A 19,797-nucleotide genomic window follows, 5' to 3' on the forward strand; every position below is an offset into this window, starting at 1 on the left:
GTCAGTCCCTATACCGCTGAAGGACTGCTGCAGTATAGGGCAGCGGTCAGCAGTAGTGCACGGCAACCCTATGTATTGTGGACCGATAGCGGTCCTTACAGAACAGCAGACTGTAACGCACTCAGGCCTATGTACCGTAGCACCCTATACCAAGTTACCAGTCCTTATAAGAACTTTTGTGGACCAAGCAGGTTGTGTGTTAGTGATTAGCAGACTGTACGTCAGTCCCTATACCAATGAAGGACTGCTGCAGTATAGGGCAGCGGTCAGCAGTAGTGCACGGCAACCCTATGTATTGTGGACCGATAGCGGTCCTTACAGAACAGCAGACTGTACCGCACCCAAGCCTATGTACCGTAGCACCCTAGACAGACCAAGTTACCAGTCCTGATAAAGAGCTTTGTGGAACAAGTGAGTTGTGAATGATTAGCAGACTGCAGCAGAAGGGCAGCAGTCAAGTATAATATTCTTTCTATATTTGGAAGAAAGAATATTATACGTGTACAAGCCTATTACCGTACCACTGATACCAGTCCTGAAAAGAACCTTTGTGGAACTAATAGTAACAGCAAGTCTTTAAAATTATCCTCACTGCCTGACACACTGCTTCCTGCCTGTCCCTATACAAATTGGCAAAAAAGAGTAGGCTGGAACGATTAGCTGGAACAGCTCTTTTGTGGACCTGATAGTAACAGCTAATGATGATGATGATGATGATGATGAAGAAAGACTAATCTGGCTGAGCTGTCCCTAAAATAGCAGCATACAGCGCTCTGTCCCTTTATCTAAACTGACAAAAGAAACTCAGGCTGCTGACCTAACACCTATACCAGTCCTGAAAAGAACTTTTGTGTACCAAATAGCTAGCGTTTTCTCTGTCCCTACTCCACACAGGATCCTTTCCCTACAGTGACAGAAGAAAGAATGTAAAATGGCCACCGGATCGGGTGTATTTATAGGTTAGGGGGAATGTCCAAGTGTCCATGAGCTGTCATGTCTCAATTGGTTGTCCTGTAACACATGATAAACGTGTCACGAAAGGTTAAAGTTCTTGTATACATTAAACACGTAAGTCCGCCGGGGCGAACGACGGAAAAAGGCGTTCGAACCCGCGGACGGCGAAAGTCGGAAATTCGCCGCGAAACGACCGCCGGGCGAACCGTTCGGCCATCACTATTGAGCATAGCTTCTCCCACATTATGTTGCTACTTAACCGCTTGCACACTGTATAACATAGATATATGGTGGCAAGGCTGCTCTGCTGTGCCAGATCACATACAGGCATACCCCACTTTTAAGTACACAATGGGGTTTATTTACTAAAGCTGGAAAATGCAAAATCAGGCTCACTTTTGCATAGAAACCAATGAGCTTCCAGGTTTTATTACCAAAGCTTAATAGAACAAGCTGGGGTTAGAAACTCATTGGTTTCTATGCAGAAGTGAGCCTGATTTTTCACTTTCCAGCTTTAGTAAATAAACCCCATTGTGTACTTAAAAGTGGGGTATGCCTGTACCTAATATGCGATTTGCAACCTCCAGGTAGGGGTCGCCAGCGTGTGCCATCGGCGACCTGGCTCTGTTGTGATTTTTTGGTGGTTTTACAGCTTTGTACATGTATTTAATAAAGAAATATTATTTTAGATGTCATCCTGAGTGCCGACCAGCCATTTCCTTACTCTGGTACATTGGAGGTGTCACTAGCCTCAAGGTCTGAGCACCGGGCGGAGCTTTTATGTAGGAAGGTTGCAGTGCCTATTTACCTATGTTCCTTGGTTGTCAGGTTGATCCAGTTCCCAAAAGGGGAAGCTCCACTTATCTGCGTCCCCCCCCTCCAGTGCCATATTTGGCACTTTTCGGTGGGAGGGAGATGGGTACCTGTATTTGACAGATACCTGTCCCCACTTCCTGGCTGCTGCGAGATGCAGTGAGGTCCCCGAAAGTTCAGTCTCCTTCCTTCCCCTGCCACCAGGCCATTCACAAAGCGCAGCTGCAGAGTAGGGAACCAGCTGTGAAGCTGCAAGGCTTCAACAGGTTTCCTGTATAGGCAACGGCAGTAGCAGCACCCGAGAGCAGAAGGAAACCACGGCTGGGGTGCCAACATCGCTGGACTCCAGGACAGGTAAGTGTCCTTATATTGAAAGTCAGCAGCTACAGTATTTGTAGCTGCTGACTTTTAATTTTTCATGGGGCGGGGGGGGCTGGACCTCCTCTTTAACATTATGAATCAAAACCTATAACAGGTTTCCACATCAGAGGCTCTTAATTTAGTCACTTTTCAGATCAGTATCTCAGAAAGCAATGGAGACAGCCAGGCAACTAGCATTTTTAGAAGGTGGTCAGCAATGGCAGACTTTGTACTTCTCTCAGCACAAGCTTCTTTTAGGCATTACAACTAATATGTAGTATATGGTAGGTGTATAGTGTGGGCCATGGCTTGAGTTGTTGCATATAGTGTAAGGCAATATACTGACAGGCCTGAATCTTGACAGTGGTGACCTAATTCGGGAGACGAAACACAATGCAGATCACCGATTACAGAATATGTGTAAACGTGACAAAATAACATGACGGAGTGAAGTAAACATTGAAAGGAGTAAAATATTCAGCCTCAGCACAAAATGTATTTTTCAATTATTTAGATGAACCAGTCTTGTTTACAGTCATAACAATTATTGTGAATATGATTGTCTATTGCAGAATACAAATGGTTAAACCTGCATCTAGGTCATTACATTATGCAATTTACATGTAACATTGACGTCACCTGTCTCCAAAACTGGAGGAATTCAGGCTGCTTATACTTGCTGGAACTATGTACAAAACACAGGCATAATCCAAGCTGGAGGCACAAATAGACTTGGCCCCTTCCTGCCTTTGTAGCTTTAAATATAAAATTATCAAACAATCAAGGATGTGCAACATGTGTATGTGTTCAATATATATATATATATATATATATATATATATATATTAGGAATGCACCAATACCGGTGTCGGTATCCATGCCGATACCTAGCATTTAAACAAGTATTGGTACTCGCCCAAACGCTCCCGATACATAAACAGATACTTTGTGGTGCGATTTGCGCCAATACAAAATGAATGGGCACAAATCGTACTGCAAAGAATCACATTTGAACAGGAATGTGGTGTGATTCCTGCCTGACTCAAATGCGATTTCCCCCCACTGTTCCTGTGTGTGTATATAGAAAGGGATTAAAACGTTATCTAGTGGGCAGTTTAAAAAATGTTAGAACTCACAGTACATATCTGCCCACATGCAAAATAACCCCCACTTTTAAGTACGCAATGGGATTTATTTACTAAAGCTGGAAAGTGCAAAATCAGGCTCACTTCTGCATAGAAACCAATGAGCTTCTAACCCCAGCTAAATAAACCCCATTGTGTACTTAGTGGGGAATGCCTGTACATAGGTGTTGCGATCCTGCCGATAGTAGTAAATCTCCAAGCTGACATCACTTGTGTCCTATACACACAGGGTCCCGGAACTTATCCTCCAGCCCTGTGAGCAACTCCAGCGGTCCTAATTTTCTACCATCGGTGGGACTGGGACACCTATGTAGATTATTTTGCAGGTGGCCAAATATGTACTGTGAGTTCTAACATTTTTTAAACTGCCCACTAGATGACGCTTTAATCCGTTGCTATACACACACACAAGAGCAGTGAGGGGAAATTACATGCGGTTTGGATAGGAATCGCACCGCATTCCTGCGATTCTTTGCAGCGCGATTTGCGCCAGTGTTTTTTTGTATTGACGCAAATTGCGCTGCAAAGTATTGGTACTCGGTATCGGTGAGTACTTGACCGAAAGTATTGGTACTTGTACTCGTCGATAAACAAAAAGGGATCAGTGCAACCCTAATATATCTAATCTTATGTACAATTGTCTATTAACATTTTGCTTTCCTACAAACAGGAAACTGATGTGCATAGAAAACAATTCCCTATTTAAAAAAATCAAAACAAAAAAAAGAGCCCCTTCTCAACTTTGGATCTTCTGAAAGTTCTTGATGGTACTGTATCATATATTCTTGGGGCATGTAAGTAATACTTTTCATGACTTTCATCTCCAATAAGTGCATTTAAAGATGAATACTATCTTCTACTTAAACTGGAAACATTCTATTGTAAACTTCTTGTGAGAACAAGAATATTATCCCAGTATTCATTCAAAATAATTGACTCTCCACTCATTGGCAGTCTAAATAATGCTTCTGGTTTGACATTGGTAAATTTCTAAACTTAGCATAATTTTATAGTTATATAATTGTAACACCCCAGGCAACTTCCTTAAGTTTCTCATAATGTTAAGAAAGGTTATTTTTTTCAGCAAATAATTTACTGTAGTAAAATTTCACTTTGCAACCTGAGATACTCCATCAACACTATAAGGCATGCACATATGCAATATAAAAAACATATTTTAACTTGAAAAATCAATATAAATGGGGTTCAGGCAAAACCTTTTCCTATTCCATCTCTATTGGCATAACTTTGTATTGTAAAACATATTTTGGAATTTAGGATACTGCTGAAAATAAATATATATTTTTTATAATATAATAAATTCTTTATCTGTATGAAATCTGTATAAATATCTAAACTATTACATTGGGGGTGGCTTTATTTTCTTTTATGGCTATAATATTTTATGGTGCTGTTGAGAATTTGGCTTAGGGTATAAAATCTAAAAATGACTGAAGCCAGTTTCACTTAAAGATTTACTCCACTTTTGTTGAGAAAAAAAAAAAAACAATTACCTGTATGGGATTAATGTACATTGTGAGATTGTAACACACTTTGTCACAGATTCCTACCTTTCTGCTTTGAAGATAAAGCTGTATGCACTTCCAAGTTTTTAGGAGACTGATTCGGAAAGGGAGTATTTAATTAACCACTTTCAGACCGGACCATTTTGCTGGTAAATGACCAGAGGTCTTTTTACACTTTGGCACTGCGCTGCTTTAACTGGTAATTGCACGGTCATGCAATGTTGTACCCAAACAAAATTTGCGTCCTTTTCTTCCCACAAATAGAGCTTTCTTTTGATGGTATTTGATTGCCTCTGCGATTTTTATTTTTTGCGATATAAACGTAAAAAGACCGCAAATTTTGAAAAAAAATGATATTTTCTACTTTTTGTTATTAGAAAAATCCAATAAACTCAATTTTAGTCATACATTTAGGCCAAAATGTATTCAGCCACATGTCTTTGGTAAAAAAAAAGTCAATAATTGTATATTTATTGGTTTGCGCAAAAGTTGTCACATCTACAAACTAAGGTACGTTTTCTGGAATTTACGCAGCTTTTAGTTTACGACTGCCTATCTCATTTCTTGAGGTGCTAAAATGGCAGGGCAGTACAAAACCCCCCCAAATGACCCCATTTTGGAAAGTAGACCCCCTAAGGAAATTGATAAGAGGCATGTTGAGCCCATTGAATATTTTATTTTTTTGCCTCAAGCGATTGAATAATGACAAAAAAAAATTTTTTATTTTTTTTTTACACAAAGTTGTCACTAAATGATATATTGCTCACACATGCTATGGGCGTATGTGAAATGACACCCCAAAATAAATTCTGCTGCTTCTCCTGAGTACGGGGATACCACATATGTGGGACTTTTTGGGAGCCTAGCCGCGTACGGGGCCCCGAAAACCAAGCACCGCCTTCAGGCTTTCTAAGGGCGTAAATTTTTGAGTTCACTTCTCACTACCTATTACAGTTTTGAAGGCCATAAAATGCCAAGATGGCACAAAACCCCCACAAATGACCCCATTTTAGAAAGTAGACACCCCAAGCTATTTGCTGAGAGGCATGTTGAGTTCATGGAATATTTTATATTTTGCCACAAGTTGCGGGAAAATTACAAACTTTTTTTTTTTTTCACAAAGTTGTCACTAAATGATATATTGCTCACACATGCCATGGGCATATGTGAAATGACACCCCAAAATAAATTCTGCTGCTTCTCCTGAGTACGGGGATACCACATATGTGGGACTTTTTGGGAGCCTAGCCGCGTACGGGGCCCCGAAAACCAAGCACCGCCTTCAGGCTTTCTAAGGGCGTAAATTTTTGAGTTCACTTCTCACTACCTATTACAGTTTTGAAGGCCATAAAATGCCAAGATGGCACAAAACCCCCACAAATGACCCCATTTTAGAAAGTAGACACCCCAAGCTATTTGCTGAGAGGCATGTTGAGTCCATGGAATATTTTATATTTTGCCACAAGTTGCAGGAAAATTACAAACTTTTTTTTTTTCACAAAGTTGTCACTAAATGATATATTGCTCACGCATGCCATGGGCATATGTGAAATGACACCCCAAAATAAATTCTGCTGCTTCTCCTGAGTACGGGGATACCACATATGTGGGACTTTTTGGGAGCCTAGCCGCGTACGGGGCCCCGAAAACCAAGCACCGCCTTCAGGCTTTCTAAGGGCGTTACAGTTTTGAAGGCCATAAAATGCCAAGATGGCACAAACCCCGCCCCAAATGACCCCATTTTGGAAAGTAGACACCCCTAAATTTAGGGGTACACTAGTGAGACTAGGTAATAAATGGCGGGTGCCCTGAAACTATAAAAAAATAACTAACCAACCAGCGTCACCTGTAACAGTTATATGGTGATCACTGGTGAAAGGGTTAACTAGGGGGCAATCAGGGGGCTTTATGCGGTAGTATATGGGGGTCCCTGGCGCTATAAAAAGCTGCGGCGAACCTAAATACCTACCTGCCTAACTAGCGTCACCTGTGACACTAATACAGCGATCAGAAAAACGATCGCTTATTAGGCTGGGTTCACACTGGAGCGATGCGGGAACGCCACGAATGCGCGGCGGGTTCCCGCATCGCATGCCTCCCGGCGGCAGTTCACACTGCCCTATGCGAACTGCTGGGAGTGTCAGTGAAATGTTACTGACACCCCCAGATCAGTTCGCATATCGCAGTGCGATCTGCAAACTCGGATCGCATGGTGTGAACACCCATGCGATCCGATTCTGCTGCGGGCCAAAAAAAGGGTCCCGTGCGAATTTGCGGCGGGTGCGGCGGGTGCGGCAAATGGCTGAACTCGAATCGCACAGAGATCGGATGTGATTTGCACTGCAGTGCGGTGCGAATCACATCCGTTCTCAAACCGCTGCAATGTGAACCCAGCCTTAGTGACACTGGCGACGGGGGGTGATCACGGGGTTAAACCTTTATTGGGGGGGTTAGGGGGGTACCTTAGAACTAAAGGGGGCTAACCCTAACTGCCCTAACAGTTATTAGTCACAAATGACACCCGCCGGGTGATCAGGGGGTTAAACCTTTATTAGGTAATAAATGGCGGGTGCCCTGAAACTATAAAAAAATAACTAACCAACCAGCGTCACCTGTAACAGTTATATGGTGATCACAGGTGAAAGGGTTAACTAGGGGGCAATCAGGGGGCTTTATGCGGTAGTATATGGGGGTCCCTGGCGCTATAAAAAGCTGCGGCGAACCTAAATACCTACCTGCCTAACTAGCGTCACCTGTGACACTAATACGGCGATCAGAAAAATGATCGCTTATTAGGCTGGGTTCACACTGGAGCGATGCGGAAACGCCGCGAATCCGCGGCGGGTTCCCGCATCGCATGCCTCCCGGCGGCAGTTCACACTGCCCTATGCGAACTGCTGGGAGTGTCAGTGAAATGTTACTGACACCCCCAGATCAGTTCGCATATCGCAGTGCGATCTGCAAACTCAGATCGCATGGTGTGAACACCCATGCGATCCGATTCTGCTGCGGGCCAAAAAAAGGGTCCCGTGCGAATTTGCGGCGGGTGCGGCGGGTGTGGCGAATGGCTGAACTCGAATCGCACAGAGATCGGATGTGATTTGCACTGCAGTGCGGTGCGAATCACATTCGTTCTCATAAACCGCTGCAATGTGAACCCAGCCTTAGTGACACTGGCGACGGGGGGTGATCACGGGGTTAAACCTTTATTGGGGGGGTTAGGGGGGTACATTAGAACTAAAGGGGGCTAACTCTAACTGCCCTAACAGTTATTACAGTCACAAATGACACCAATGCAAAAAAAAAAAAAAAAAAAAAAAATGACATTGGTGTCACTGTGACTGGGGGGCAGGGGTAATTGGGGGGGTGATCGGGGGGTAAAGGGGGGGTGTGAGTGTGCCTGGCATGTTCTACTGTGTGTGTAGAGTGTTGGTGCAACTCACCGATCCGCTCTCCTCCGTGTCGGAACGAAAAATACCGACACGGAGGAGAGAATACATCACTTCCTCTCCTGTGTTTACATTACAGGAGAGGAAGTGATGTCACGGGGGATTTCCATTCGTCGAGAGCGATCGCGAGGGGGTGGCCATGAATGAATGGCCGCCCCCTCATCCCGGATCGCTCTCGAAGGAATGCCGACCACCGCAGGCACCGGGGGGGGGCCCGATCGGGCCCCCCACCCGCGGGCAGGCAGGGACTTATATATACGCCCATATGCCTGCCCGTGCCATTCTGCCGACGTATATCGTCGTGCGGCGGTCGGCAAGTGGTTAATTGTAATCAATTGGGGCACTTGAAATGCTCTGATTGGAAAAGCTGCACTGTACCTACAGTGCTTAGGGACACTGCAGCACTAAGTGAAACAAATAGTTCATTTAAACCAGCTTGGTCCAAACAAACTATTTAAAGTCACATGAAACATGGATATCAGCTTTAACCTTTTTACTGCCAGAGCCATTTTTTGCACGTTTAAAAAATTATTTTACACCTGAAAATTACATAAACCCCCCCCCCCCAAAAAAAAATCTGAAAGCAGACACCCTAGAGAATACAATAATGGTAGTCCCAATTTTTATGTCAGTTGATATTACTGCAAAGGTCTAGGAAAAGAAAAATGTCAGTAAAATTGCACTAAAGTGAATTTTAGGGCAAACAAATGCAACGCACTACCTATATTTTTGCTAAAATATAAAAAGGTTGCAACGAATAAATAGATACCGAACATATCACACCTTAAATTTTTGTATGCCCATAAAATGGTGACAAACTTTGGTACCCTATGTTTTCTATAGGTGGCACTTTACAGGCCCCACATAGGGCAACAGTTTAGTATTATGAAGGAGGTCTTGTGCTAAGATTATTGCTATCCCTCTGGCGTGCGTGTAACATGTGTATCGCAATTGGCATTTTAACACGTAGGTGCCCTCAATGCGTGTGTTTATGTTCATAAGTGCATATTTGTGTGTGTGTGTGTGTGTGTGTGTGTGTGTGTGGGGGGGGGGGGGGGGGGGTGGATTTTATGTGCTTGGGTGTAACTTTCTTTTTTTGCAAAGAAAAAAATATTTTTTTGCTTATTTTTCATCACATAGCACACAAAGGTCCCCTATGTGGTGATTTTTAGGTGACAGGTTCTCTTTAAAGAGACGTGTAGGGTCAAAAAGACCCTACATGTCTCCTCTGGATCCACTGAATGTATTGCAATGCAGATTGCATTTCAATACATCCCTTCTTATGCTAGCTGGGAACACTGAGAGGCTGACTCGGAAGTGACGTCATAAGTGTCGCTTTCTGGGTTTACTGCAAGAAGGGGAGGAGAGTGGATGTGTTTCTGCTCTTCTCCTTCCCCTTTACCGGCCGGTACCCACCATGTCAATCCCGTGCCAGCATATCGCCAAACGTAGCCCAAAATACATGGCGGGCGTGTGCACACAGGTGTGTGTGTGTGTAAGCAGTCAGGCGGCAGCTCAGCCATCCACCAGACAGTCTGCCTGCAGCCTTCGGATTGTGTGTGAAACCCTTCGCAGGTCATACAACGTATGGGCCTGACAGCGAAATGTGTGATTGCTCATCAAAATAATTAATATTTGTTGCAGTGGATGCCTAAAACTTGATGTGTATCCTAGTGCAGAATGCTTCATACAAGTAGGAAATTACACTTCTAAAGACATTCTGTACACCAATTGTGTATGAAATGCCTCCACAAGCCATATTGCATTGACTTTATAGAAAATTACAGAGCTGCAGCTTGAAAAGAAAAGGTAATTTTTAAAAACTTTAAATTAAAATATGGCTTGTGTTGCAATTTTATGTGCTATATCATTTCTTTTTTTCTGGCTCTATGTTTTTTTTCCACAAAAGTAGAGTTAGCCTTTAATTATAATTTAAATATCACACCCTCTGCAAAGTGACACCATGTAGTGTCATATATTTAATGTTATTAATGACCTTGTTATAACATATGCAAGAACAATTGAAGTCAACACTGCAAATTCAATGTTGAAGGTAGCTTAAAGGAGAAATCCTAAAATACAAGTTAGTTCAAAAAGATAAACCTAAAGGCATAGTCCATTTTTTAGACCATGTTTCATGTTACACCCATATGTAGAATGTAATATTAAGCATAGTCACATACATCACCCCGCTAGATTGAAACTGTACCCCTTACCTAAATTGTAGGGTACTTTATATTGAAGGTGGTTGATGTTATTTTAACTGAGTTTGGCTTAGTGTGGCTCTGCCCGCACAGCAGTGTCATCCATTTAATGGACGATACTATAGGTTCCATCTGTTATTGCAGCAGGGTGACTTAATAGAACACGCCGGCAACAGGGTGGTGGCATCACCACAATTGTAGTCCATTCAGCATATCCTGCAACCTGATTACAGAAGGTCTGCACTAACGAGGGGCAAGCATTGTAAGAGACCATGCATTGCACCCGCAACACTGATAGCAGTTGAAATGCTCAGACCTGAATGCAAAAATTGAATGCACATTTTCCATTTTATCATTTTTGGTGCAGTTATTTTTTTTTTTTTAAAGTGGACTAAGCCTTTAATGTATCATTAAAAAAATTATGTTTCCAAAAACTGTAGAGATCATTGTCTTAGTATCAACATGTGGTAAATAAGACCTGTCTCTGTTGCCCATAGCCATCCACTATGTTCTTAGAGAATCCAGCAATTGTTATTCAAAAGTTGGAGTCTGAGTGTGGATTTGGGAGCATAAAACAGAGACATAATCATATACTGTGCAAACATACTTCAGATTCTGGGCAAGTTGAAGCATAGTACCAGCCAGAAATTGGTCTGACTTACTATGTGTACCTACTAAACTAGGTTTATGGTACAATGTACCTATTAGGCTGGGTTCACACTGCTGCGGGGGGGAGATCCGGATGTGATTCGCACCGCACTGCAGTGCAAATCACATCGGATCTCTGTAGCGATGCGAGTTCAGCCATACAGATAGTATGGCTGAATTCGCATCGCTCCCGCAGCAAACTCGCACGGGACCCTTTTTTTGGTCCGCAGCAGAATCGGATCGCATGGGTGTTCACACCATGCGATCCGATTCCTGTGCGAGTGTGCAGATCGCACTGCGATATGCGGACGGATCTGGGGGTGTCATTAAGATTTCATTGACACTCCCAGCAGTCCGCATAGGGCAGTGTGAACTGCCGACGGGAGTCATGCGATGCGGGAAAACGCCGCGGATTTGCGGCGTTCCCGCATCGCTATAGTGTGAACCTAGCCTTATGGTGCTTTGGGCAATCTAGGACTGACTGTCATGTCTTCTAGAGGTACTGTGTTAGTTAAATGTTCAAGGGGGTGCAGATCCTTCACTCTTGTATGATGAAAAGAAAAGCACATGTAAACTGTGTGTGCCTCAACACAACTTCTAACAAGTCACGTAGGGGAATCCATTTCCCAGGATAGACAGATGTGTCCTGTCTGTCATTTTCGGTGCACAACTACCCATCTTATTAAGTATGTATGGGCACCTTTTGAAAGACTTGCTGTTAAGTTCACCTTAATCAACAAAAACTGAGGAAATAAAACAATAGGAGTTTTATCAAATGCTACTACAATGCATGATGTACCTAATTTATATGAGGCAACTTGTGTTTTAGGATTAGTGGTCCTTTATTCTGAGTCACAGAGACCTTATTCTTGACATATTCACCCAGGGTGAAGAATTGGCTTTAACTCCTGGGTGTCTGACTCTTTGGGGGAGATTTACTAAAACTGAAGAGTGCAGAATCTGGTGCAGCCATGCATGGTAACCAATCAGTTGCTAGGTTTTTTCGCTAATGCTTAACACACTTAAGGACCGAGCCTCTTTTTTACACTTGTTTTTACAAGTTAAAATCATTTTTTTTTTGCTAGAAAATTACTTAGAACCCCCAAACATTATATATATGTCTATATCAGATAGAAATATAAAAAAAACTATATATATATATATATATATATATATATATAGATAGATAGATAGATATTTTTTTCTAACATCCTAAATAATAAAGTGGTGTTTGTCGCAATACTTTCTGTCAAACCGTATTTGCGCAGGGGTCTTACAAGCGCACTTTTTTGGAAAAATACACTTTTTTTTTCCACCTTTTTCATATGTGGGCGCTATTTATGTATGCGTTCACTTCTGCATGCAAGCTCGTTGAAGCAGGGCGCTTTAAAAAAAAAAAAAAAATTTTTATTATTTATTTTAATTTTTCTATTTTGACATCGTTTTTTTTTTTATTTGGGTTACTTTTATTCCTTTTACATGGAATCTAAACATCTCTTGTAGTAGAAAAAATCATGACAGAACCTCCTTAAATATGAGATCTGGGATCAAAAAGACCTCAGATCTCATACTTACACTAAAATGCCTTAAGAGCTATGGGCAAAAGTGATGTTTGACGTCGCTTCCGCCCTCCCATGCCATGTAGCCGAGCAGGGGCCATCTTTCCCTCAGTCAGGAGCCAGGCATCCACTGGAGAGGACGCAATCATCTCCGCCGCTACCGGTGGGTCTGGTAATCGGGGGAGGCCCCCGGAGTGTGGCGGGAGGGGGATGGGCACCTCTCCCACCGCCGATAAAAGTGACCTTGTGGCAAATCCACCATGGAGACCACGTTTATCTTAAAGAGAAACGAATGCATTCCCAAAAATACTGGGGTTATGGCAGCTATCTGCTGCCATAACCCCAGTATTTAGTGTCAAAGTACAGACATACGGTTACATTGTTTTGCATGAAGTGGTTAATCGAACAAGCTAAAGTTAGAAGCTGTTTGGCTACCATGCACTGCTGCACCTGATTCTGTGTGCATCAGTTTTAGTAAATCCCCCTATGATTGGATCTTCAGTTACAAAGCTACCGGTAGAGGCTGCAACCAGGTGCACATGGCTGTCCTTCCCTTTAATAAGGGACACATTAAGTGAAAACGATTCATTACACAGGTTCCTGCTTTGACTGAGTTTGGGCAGGTGAGGTGATTATCTAATGTCTACACATATGTCAACCACATGATGTGCTTACCCCTATTAAAGGAATGAGATGGTCTTTTTTACAGACTGGCGATTTGGATACAGTTTAGTTTCTGCCAGCCTATAGTTGCATTTGCATGCTGTTCATTGAGGTTCAATGTAGAGAAAATGGTTTCCTGAGGCCACCATGGGTCCATAACATAGCAAAGTGCTGTTCTAATGCACAAATGCATTTACATCAAGATCATCACTGTCACTGTACTATGTACTGAACTTGGAGTGGCCTTGCAGGTTATTCATCTCTACAGTGAGAAGCAGTATACACGAAAATTTGACTCAAACCAAGACTTGAAGAAGGAGCATCCCAATCTCCAGTCTGAACGTTCCAGCAGACACTTTGGCAGACAGTAATACAAAAAACATGGCAGATAAACTGAAATTATATTTCCTTTTACATTTGCAGTGGTAAACAGAATTCTCCTTTTTGTGCAATACATCACACGGGCCTGTCTCAATTACCAAAGACACAAAAACACATTAGGACAAAACAAATGAAAGAAATAGAACATCTTTTTGCATAGCACTAAAATGTATAATTAGTTCTGGTGCTAAATCTAATACATTTGTTTGTGCAATATATTTCTGTGCAGACACTTTCTTCACCAGTGAGTTCAGTTCATTAGCACATACCATGAAAATATAAACAGGGCCATGGCAAAATAGTCATTCTGCAAGACTGTATGTAGTATGTGCATTCCATCATGAACAGGCAAAGCACCAGCTCTGTTGGGATTGGTTTTGTAACAAATGCATTGATGTTCCCCCTGTATTGTCACATGGATATATTCACGTAATGTTGTCTTGCAGCATTCACTTTAGTTCTTGAAAAAGGTTTAGCCTTTACAAATATGAACATATTTTTTCAGTTCATTCAAAACCGTGATGCATGCAGGTAGAGATCAGTATACATGTACATACCCAGAGTCTTGTAGCATAAGAAATAACAAAGGATCGATTTGCACTTGGAAGTGATCACAACATCCATAGAGGAAGGGTCATGACACACAACTATTACCTCTCAGTCATACTTGTGCATACTTACAAAATACATGCAATATTACCGTTGCTTTGATACATCACAGAAAGAAATCGTTAGGTGAAATGGTAACGTAACACTGTTTAAGTAATAGCAGTATTTTAATGGACATAGGACTCCTTTATCAAAACTCGAGCAAAGGTATAGCAGAGGTGTTACCTATAGCAGCCAGCTAGAATCCAACTGTAACACTTCTTTTCAAAAAGTTAACATAGGCTTGCCATGGGTAACACCTCTATGAGTTATATGCTCAAGATTTAATACATTTATGGCAATAAACTCCTGAATTTTTTATTGTATTAGTGTGCATTTTGAATAAGAATGAGCATTATTCTGACAACAAGGTTTATAAGCCACTGGTTAGCCACATTTTTAGATATACATGCAATATAGCCAGACGGTAGTAGGTCTTCCATTTTTAAATAATAAAAAAAATAGGTAATTTTAATATTTTAGTTGTTTCATCCCTTGTTAAACAGATCTGGGAACAAACTACAGTTGACCAAGAGAGCCATACCTTCCATGAAGCAAGATTAGAATTTCATATCAGGTGGCACACCCAAGCAGCAGATTGCCTCATTTCCTGCATCTTGCTGCATTGAGGAAACAATACAAGGTACCTTGTAATAGGCATTTCACTTAGGAATTCTCCTTGTCAACAAGTATCACACTTTACCCTTTCACAATAACAACTAAATCTAGGATCTTTGGTGATTGAGAACAAATGATTTTAAACGCAATAGTATAATGTCATATAAAACGTGTTGAATACCATAAGTTAAATAGCTAGCAAAAGGGTTTATATCGCTGAGTTATTCATGAATGTTCATAAAATATAGATCAACTATATAGCATCTTATTATCAACATGCTATGAACAAACTAGAATCCATAGGATTGTCAGTAGATTATAATAATGGCTTCTAGCTATAGATATAGTTTTGATATAGTGTTTTGTATGGTGTTACCTGAATATTTACTTTGTATAGATTTTTTTTTTTTGGTTTACTGTTTAAGGCAAATTACTATAAAGGCATAATGGGTATATAAAATATTGTGTTGTTCCTGTGAGATGAGGTCCCAGGGGGCCATATATGATTGATATGACTACAGGCATCGCCTAAATCTGGTAGTATAATATCCTAAATATCCAACCATATAGGGGTGAATTAATCAATTTGTGAATCTGACATTCAGCAAGCATTCACTTTGATTGATTTAACTGCAGTTAATGGTTGGTCAATGCACAATTTATGATTTTATAAATATGCCTCTTAAAACCCCAGTTGGCTAGATTATTTAAACCATAACATAAAGATTTTTAGGATGACTGCATACACAAACTGATTCAGCTGTTGTATGACTGCACTGACAGCTTCAGTCATTCAATTCATGATTAAAAGCAGATGGATATTAACCAGATTTTGGATATATTTCTGATTTGTGGCAATTTTCCATCACCAAGCTGTAAAATGACCTTTACCACTCCTACTGCCACTGTGTTTTGGCCTTCATCGGGACTTTTTCTTCTTATGGTGCTTGTTTCATGTTTAAGTCAAATCTGAATTTTGGCTTGATGATTGTGAATTTTACAAGTCACAGTTGTGGTCTCTGTATTAGTAATGTTAAAAAGCAGTGAGCTGTGCCCCAAAGCTACATGAAATCTTTTTTTTTTTTTATGAAACCCCTTAATTATATTGCCAAAAATGCAAACCTGAGTATACATCCGGCATAGGTTATCAATACCAACTTAAAAATAAAAAATAATTTCCCCAACTCCAGGAAAGGCTATCAGCGCTCAACCACTCATGGGAAATATAAATGATGAAGTGAAAAATAACCCATTGAATAAGCAAAGACAATGATACAGACCAAAAAAATAATACAAACCAAAAATGGGGGGGGGGGGGGACTTACGAGTGGGTAGCCCTTATAACTAGACAAAAGAAACTATTGACCAATGGGTGTTGCTGTCAAAACAAAGGTGGGATTCCATCTTTAAAACAAAAGATAGAGGAAGGAAGGGAGGCCACTCTAGTGTAGTAAGTTTCAACAAAGTTTAATTACAAAGAGAGGTTAAAAATGAGTACTCCCAAAAGTATAAAAGACACACATATGGAAGTCTACGGGAGAGGGTGAGCCTGTGGTGGAGGCACAGTCCTAAAAAGGTGCAGCTGGATGGATAATGAGCTGCTGTAGGCACAAAGTCAGGATCTCTGTGCCTCTGCTGTTAGTAGGAAAATGGCTGTCACAGCCCAGCAAGCATGTATTTTGCTGTGGCTTCCTCGTTCCTGGTGGCAATGGCTGGATGGTAATGTCCACCTGGAGTCCAGGGTCACTGTGACAGGGTCAGCGGCACAGAGATCCAGACTTTGTGCCTGCAGTAGCTCATTATACATCCATCCAGCTGCACCCTTTTAGGACTGTGCCTCTACCACAGGCTCACCTCTCCTGTAGACTTCTGTGTGTGTGTTTTTTATACCATTGTGTGTATTTTATTAATTTTTTAATCTTTCTTTGTAATTAAACTTTGTTTGAATTTAGTACACCGGAGTGGTTGTGCTGTCTCCCTCCCTTCCCTCTCTATGGGTTATCAATGAAATTAACACTTTATGTTTAAGGGAATATAAAATAATCAAAGAAATTACCACAGCATGGCTGATTGTTAGCAACTAAACTACGTTTGCAATAAACAGCTCTAGACATCATAAAAACTACAACCACCTACAAGGTCACAATTTTGTGTGCATGCTACCAGTTTCCACCAGGACCCTGGTGGAGAGATGCTCTTTTTCCTAACTTTTCCAGTTGCTGTAAGATTAATGTATATTGCTTAGCTGCATGCTGCGCAGTGTGGTCACACTCTCCCTAAAGTAATCTAATGCCCTGTACACATGATTGGATTTTTCAACAACAAGCTCACATCGAACATATACCGTCCCGAAAATCCAACCGTGTGCACGAGGCATAAGTCTAGCTCTATTCTGTCTCAGTAAACAGAAGATGATAGCCAATTAAACTCAAGATGTGCATCCAAAATACCTTCAAAAATTTGTCATACACCTATAATCCTGTGGTAAGAATTTACAAATGTGTATGTGGGAGGTAACATTTAGGGACCTTTTACTAACATATTAGGGAGATTCATACCCCTATTTGTCCTAAGAACCACTATCTCTGTAACAGATAGGAAGGGAAATGTAAATTTTAGAATTGTCATCAGAGCAAGAGGTAAGGAGGAACCTTACAATAGGGGTAGTTGGTGAACACTGTCCAAGAAAAGAATTCCCCTTTCTTTTGAGAGTGTTTTTTTTATCACTTCCTGTTGTGTCTCCAAGATAAGAAGTGAAGAATTTCTTCCCAGCACAAATCAAACAGCAAAAATCTATGTGATAGATGTTTTAACACTTCAATACTCTATCCAAAAAAAAAAAAAGTTACACTTTAATCTAATAATATTCATATATACAAGGATATCTAAGGTCAGCATACAGAAAAATAATATTTAATTCCAAGGATTTTAAGAGAACATTAGATGTGGTTCCTTCAGTGAATAGGTAAAAGAGCTGCCTGAGTAAAGCTGGACATAGATGGACTGAAATTTGGCCAGTTCAGCAGGAACAGGTGTGTCCGCCCTGCTCAATAGAAGTCAACTGTTTGATCGATTTCTGTTAAAAAGAGTATGTTGGAAAACTTTCCTCAATCAGAAACTGCAGTTGCTGATCAATGTATTCTAACAGCTACATGTGCTGCTGACAGAATACAATTCCCCCACATGGGGATTCCTCCATGTATCTTGTTGTTGTGTCGAAGGAGTCTGCTAGCAGACAGCTTGTTATAGCAGTAGCAATATACTGTACACTGAGCTGACCATTCCTAGGCATACTCTTGCTGTGCCGGAATGACTGACACATGCCAATCAAATGCCAAAAACTCAGCACCTGGAAGTAGCCAAGGAGAAGGTGACAGTGGCTGGCGAGGAATGTAGCTGCTGCATGGCTGGAAGGTGGAGGAGATTTTTTTGAGGGATTTGTTTGTTTTTAAGACTGTGCATTTTCACTGGCACCCCTAGTTGTTTAGGGAAGGGTAAATTCATAGGACCAAGTCATAGCTGGTTACTTTCCTACCCAGTGGTGTTCATTTGACAATTTTCTAGCCAAAGGCATTTAATACTTACCTTTGGTTTGCTTGCTAGCCATTTACCTATCAGAGCTTGTGAAAAAAGCACACTACTTTACATTGTAGCAAAGTGTAATTTCTTCAGTGCTGTCACATGAAAAGATATTATAAAATATTTACAAAAATGTGAGGGGTGTACTCGCTTTTGTGAGATACTGTATATAGTAAAATGTGACCGAGCTAAGGCTATATTATTTCAGTTGGAGCTGTAACCGTTGACCATTACACAAGTTTGGTTTCCCTACATTATATATTTGTATTGTGTGTTCCTACATAGTTCAACTTAAGTCAGGCATTAATGTTTCCAATACAATTCATCTCTATAGTCCAAAATGTATAAGACGCGATTTTTTTTCTATAAAAAAAGTAAACTAATTTGCAATGCAGAAATAGCGATAAAAATCTGGAAATACAAGGGATTCATAACTCTTACAACTTTAAAAAATATTACTTTAAAGCTCTAATCACACTAGTGCGATTTCAAATGGGACTTTAGTCACACAGAATCACATGACAATAGAATTCAGATTGTTTTCAATGGTGCCTGTTCACATGGATGCAACTCAGCATGGTATGACTTTGAAAAAGTTTCCTGTACTACTTTGCTGATTTTGTCCCCATAGAATATGCAAACCACTTCAAAGTAGCATCCAAGTTGCACTACATAATTTCATTGAAAGCCAGAACAAAATGGGATCACAATACTGTGAACCTAGTCTATAAGGCAATTCCAGAATAGAATATTGAAGGGTTGAGTTCTCAGACAGGTTTTTATTGCTGACTACCTGGGAACTTCACCCTCAATCCCTGTCCTAGTGACACTTGGAACTGAAGGTAAGCCTACTACCAAGGACACTGGACAGTGGGTCTAACCCTTTCCCATTGTATGAAAAATATGTGCGTTATCTGTGTTAATTCTTCCTCATTTGCTATTCCCTGGTGGTACTAGTAATAAGAACTGGGAATGGGGTACATTTTTCCCAACTAGAACAAAGATTGAAATACAGTGTGAAAGGTTTTAACCCTTCCAGTTTCAACAACAACTAAAAAAAGAAATACATGGACTTGAATTAATGGAAATTCACCTGAACATCTGCTGGCAGCAAAGTAATCTTCAGATTAAAGATGCAAATCACCCCTGCAAATATTTACATTATAGAGTTATTAGAAATCTTCTCATGCTTTCTGCTTTCTGTCCTTTCATTTTCTGTCTCAGTTTGATACAGTCTATATCAGGTGTAC

Source organism: Lithobates pipiens, unplaced genomic scaffold (genome assembly GCF_037356315.1).
Source record: "Lithobates pipiens isolate NorthernLeopardFrog02 unplaced genomic scaffold, aLitPip1_a1.2 Scaffold_19, whole genome shotgun sequence".
In the NCBI taxonomy this organism is placed as follows: Eukaryota; Metazoa; Chordata; class Amphibia; order Anura; family Ranidae; genus Lithobates; species Lithobates pipiens.